General features: G+C 33.3%; 1 non-coding gene across 1 annotated transcript; it reads right to left on the bottom strand.

Moving 5' to 3' along the window:
• Positions 1 to 355: 355 nt before the first annotated feature.
• Trnae-uuc lies at positions 356 to 427 on the bottom strand. Its single transcript has one exon. It is a non-coding gene; the product is annotated as a tRNA-Glu (tRNA).
• Between the last annotated feature and the right edge of the window lie 4,991 nt (positions 428 to 5,418).

The raw sequence follows: 5,418 nt of genomic DNA, 5'->3' as shown, positions 1-5,418 counted from the left end.
GAATGGTAAAGGATAGGTAAGGGTATTGCGTGGGTTAGTATAGCAACAAGTATTCAATGGAATTGAATAAAACACCAGTACTAACAGATTTACACAGACTTTTATGTGTGGTACAAATGGAAGGAGGTAATTAAAAATATATGACGAATAAAATTGTCAGCCACTCCACGTAATGGAAAAGTAGGTACCTGGTAGTCTGGATATATTAAATCAAATGAAATATTGGATCATTTTATATAATTGAGAAAAAAAAAGATAAAAAAAAAGTAATAAAAGTATGAAAATAAACAGAAACGCTATATAGAAATGTTATATAGAAAAGAGAGAAAAAAAATATGTAAAATAAAAATAAATGTTCCGATGCCGGGAATTGAACCCGGGCCGTCTGGGTGAAAACCAGAAATCCTAACCACTAGACCACATCGGACTCGATACTATGTTCATCCAAAAAAATGATCAGAAGTACGTTTCCGTTTACGGACTATTAGTTACCTACATAATATATATTATAATGTCATACAAACAATGATGGCATTTCCTAGAAGAATTAATCATTTTTTCCATATCTTCCATTAAAAGCATGTTTGTGTGTGATACAGATAAATGTTTGGTATCCTAGTCAACCATGAACTGTATACGTAAAGGGAAGTAACTCGAATTTAGTTGAACGATAGTACTATATCAACTCATTGCATGCTCATTATATTGTGGGTCCATTCAGCAGCAGTCTTATATTGAAGTAAATAGTGTAGACATGTAAGCATAAATTCAAAGATACTGTTGAAATAATTATTCACACAATCGTAAATATGTCAATGAAATATGTCTATGGACAATGATTTCAAGGGCTTATTTAAGAGTTATTTCCCCTTCATCATAGCTAATCATTTGGTTTGTTTTTGTTTAACGTCCTATTAACGGCCAGGGTCATTTAAGGACGTGGCAGGTTTTGGAGGTGGAGGAAAGCCGGAGTACCCAGAGAAAAACCACCGGCCTACGGTCAGTACCTGGCAACTGCCGAACTCGCAACCCAGAGGTGGAGCGCTAGTGTAAAGTGTCGGGACACCTTAACCACTCGGCCACCGCGGTCCCCTTCATCATAGCTTACTTACTATACCATTTATTATAAAACGATATATTTTCTTAAACTTCGTGATTTATAAGCTAAATTATGACCATTTGATTCACAATAAGAAGTCTCAGTAACCAGTCATGATACAATGGTTAAAAAAATTAGCGACTGGGTATTTCTGTAATCGATTCTGAATAACTTTCCATGTCAATGTCAAATATTACTTCATAGATGATTAAGAACTCTGAATCTTAGAAAGTTATTGTATGATTTAATGTTATAATGCATTTTTTTTATATATCATTTAAATGTTATGAGCATGTGGTATCCGATCCTTGCCTGCTTTTGAACTTCCGCGTGGGAAATTGCGCGTGCTCAAAATCCGGCATGCCAAAGAAAAGTACATATTTATAGACCTCCATTTGACAAACTTATGCTGTTAAAACAACAAACTTTAAGTTCCTGGTCTGGATTTCTAAAACAATGAATAATATAGAAGTTTTAAAAGATAGATAATGATGAAGGAAATTAGGAAACTTGTAGTACAGTATTGTTGCACAGTATTGAACATTTATTGGTTATATAGATATATGTATATAAATAAATCAGAACAACAAGTAGACTTAAAAAATTGCGCTTTCATATTTCAATCTTCACGATTCTTAAATTTGTTTTAGTTTAAACACAAATATTTACACAAGATGACATTATAATTTACATAAAGCGATTTTATTTTTGAAATGTGAGTTTAAGAAGAGTAGAGATAGGGTGATAATTAGAGGGAAACGGAGGAAGAGAGTTAAAAGTCTCATTCATTTACAATTTAAAATTACAATTTTTGAAGAATAATTAGAATATTTTTAACAAGAAAGTTTTAAAATATTATTTTTAGACAGAGTGAGTGATCTTTCACGACTCAGCTGACATTTGTTGACATTATACAATTCCATACTTTCAGCTGTTCAATGTTTATCATATCTCATGCCATGTTTCGCTTTCATCATTGTCTTTCCTTTCCTTCTGATATATCCGTTTCGCAAATGCCATATGAACAGAGAAAGATCAAAGACGCTGTCGTTAGTTATATAGTATATATATATCATTGAAGGGACATAGTTGACTAAAGGAAGAGAAAGAGAGCTGATAGGGAGGGAGTAATAGAGGGAGAAGAATAGTGCGAAGGGGAGATACAGAAATCAAAATCTGTTTGTATCACGAATATATTGCTGAGTGTGCAGACATATATTTTTTGTTTTCTTCTTTTGTTAAAGCAGGGCATCCGTGTAATATTAGTTACATGTCTAGTGGGATGGACTCATTTAACTCGCGATACCATTTTACCCTCTCATCTACATACTTGTTACAATTAAAGAAGAAATGACACGCATTTTCTATATAGTGTCCACATTGACAAAGTGGGAAATCAATCAAATTACCATGAAATAAGTCGTCATTTAGAGTACTCGATCTACATCTTAATCTGGCATGCAAAATATTAGTTTTCCTGTCACCAATCAAATAATAAATAGGAATATTTATGTCATTAAACTTACGAAAAGTGTGTTTAAATACTGAGACCGACATGCTCTGTCTTATGTTAGGTTCCAAGTTGTTTCAAAGTCGAACAGTAGAGGGGAAAAAGAAGTGTTAGTAAGATGAAGTCTAAAATTAGGTAAACAGTAGTTGTTAGCATTACGGAGGGTATATTGTATATTTTACGAAACTAAAGGAGGAAGTAAAGCTGTAAGGTAGTTCGGCGTTAGATTAGCGTGAATTTGGAAGAAAAGTTGCAATTTTCTCCTTTTCCTTCTATTTGTTAATGGTTCTAGTGCACTCTCAGAATATAATGATTCCCTACTTGTATAAGAAGGTAATCCATACGAATAGACTCTAGCTGGAGTTTTTCTAAATTGTCCGCATCACCGAGAGTACAATGTACATCCGTCCAATACTTCACAGCAATATTCTAATAAAGGACGAATGTATGACCTGTACATTTTGTCTTAAGTTCGTCTGTTCAACACATACTTCAGTTTTCGTAAAACACTTACCTGTTTTGATACATTTTTTCAAATATTTTCAATATGGCAACTCCATTTACAATTTTCATTTAATATTACTCCTAGGTGCTTATGATTCTCTACAAAGTCAACATTTGCATTATTAAACTTTATTTCAATAACATGGTCAAGCTCAAAGTTGGAAACAAGTAATGCCTCCGTCTTAGCAGGATTAAAATGTATACTAACCACTTATCTGCCCAGTGTTTAATTTTACCTAGATCGCTATTTATCTTTGTTTTAATGGTTTGAGGTGAAGTATCCGAGTACAGTAAGGAAGTATCATCTGCAAATGCTTAACATAAACTTTCAAGGTTATCGACTATGTCATTTATATATAGAATAAATAAAAGAGGGCCTAAAACTGAGCCTTGATGAACACCTGCATTTGTAGATTTAACTAAAGACTTATTATTTGCAACAAAGACTTGTTGATAGTTAATATGCCTAGATACACTGTAGGTAGTAATCTGTGACATCATAATAAGGGTGATTATATAGAGTTGCCATTTTGAAATCAAACTATTCTAATTTTTTGATTATGTATGGTTCAATCCGTTTTATTAGCTCGACAAACAATTTTTTTTTTTATTAAAACTGCTTAAAAGACATGTTTTAGCCCCGATAACCAAAATGGCATGTTTTATTTTATTTGAAGTTTTAAATAGTAATATGATTCATGATTCAGTAACATGAAACATATGTACACGTTCTTTTCTTAAAATCCAACATTGATAATAAATTACAATTCTATATTGAATTATGGGGCCACTGCACATACCCATCTAGATTTTTACATTCTTTTCGAGCTGTTTTAGTTTCCTCAGTCGCCTCCCTGGTATCAACACTCTAGGCCCTTTGCGTCTCTGACGAGTTCTTCAAGGACGTAATGTGATATGTTAGTGTAATAAGCAAAATTGATTAACATATAAGCTGTCTGACCCCTGTGTTTACCTGGCCAAAGTTTATTGATTTACTTATGAAATTACCCGTTCACCTTCATATGTGTCTATAATCAGCTGGCCAGTTATTTCCCTAAAAGATCATGTAATAATGTGATGTAATAGAGGCCAAACGTTTAATAATTGTACTTGTCAGCAGAATTGGCCTGTTCACATGTATAAAAGGATCACCTTGTATATGTTAACTTTGTTCGACTACCTGGAGTCAGAGAAACAAAATCTTTGTCTCCGAATAAATCTTCATTTGTCTATACGTTTGTCAAGACCTTTCATTTACAACATCACACCATTCATCTATAGAAACAGCTGTTTATCTAAATCGTTGTTTGTATTGGAAGGTTTTGGTATCTTGTCTTATGTGTACTCTGTTCAAATATTTCACACTCACTGTCAGTACCATTCTGGTTAACCTCGTAAAGGCTTCCTCATAGACATCTGCTTTATAAGGCAGTCTGAGTATAGCCGTCTGTATCTGGATAGTATTTATAGAAAAACATATTAACCCCTACATCTACTTTATCAACATAAATAAATAGTAGGGGCTAATATATTTTCTATAACCAGATGTAGATGCCGGTGACCTGAGGTACTTTTATGCCCTATCATTAGTTCTAACTTAAAACAAAATGAACTGTCAAAATAAGAGAAACAAGTCGGCCTGTAACTATTGTCCATTATGCTCCATGACAATTTTTTTTGAAGATATTTAAACTCCTCCGAGCGGTCACAGGTCTGGTTTTTAAATAAATCCAACTGATATCTGTTAATAATGATAGAGAATTGTCAAATTTAGGTAAATATCTATACTTGGCTAGCAAAAAACTAAATTGATTAGTGTAGATAATTATATATCGAACAATTTTCATGTACATGTATGTTACACTCTCCTGTACACATCTGTAAAGCATATAATGTTAATGCTATAGAACTTGTATGTATACCTATAGGCCTTAGGGCTGTTGGTAAATAAAGAACTTGAACTTGAACTTGTTCCGCATATCACGCTGTGATTATATATATATACCAAATTTAGTCGCCTCTTACCAGTTACAATTCTAATTCCCTACAGGACAGAGGAAGCTGAGGTATGTTTGTGTTTGTCTCTTAGAACCCAAATCGTTCCTTACAGGGGTGAACGCTAAACGGCCAAACATAAGACAATCGTGAAAAGAGAGACATCAAGAAGTAAGTTGTTTAGAAACAAGACAAAAGATAAGACATCAAAACTGCCGCCTCTCATTTGAAGTTAAAATCTCATACACTTCTCTGTTGTAAAATCTTTGGAGGGAACTGGTTAAAAGTGAACTGGAACAAGGTATTTAAC

This window comes from Pecten maximus, chromosome 3 (genome assembly GCF_902652985.1).
Source record: "Pecten maximus chromosome 3, xPecMax1.1, whole genome shotgun sequence".
Taxonomy (NCBI): Eukaryota; Metazoa; Mollusca; class Bivalvia; order Pectinida; family Pectinidae; genus Pecten; species Pecten maximus.
This window is presented reverse-complemented; position numbering and strand designations above follow the sequence as displayed.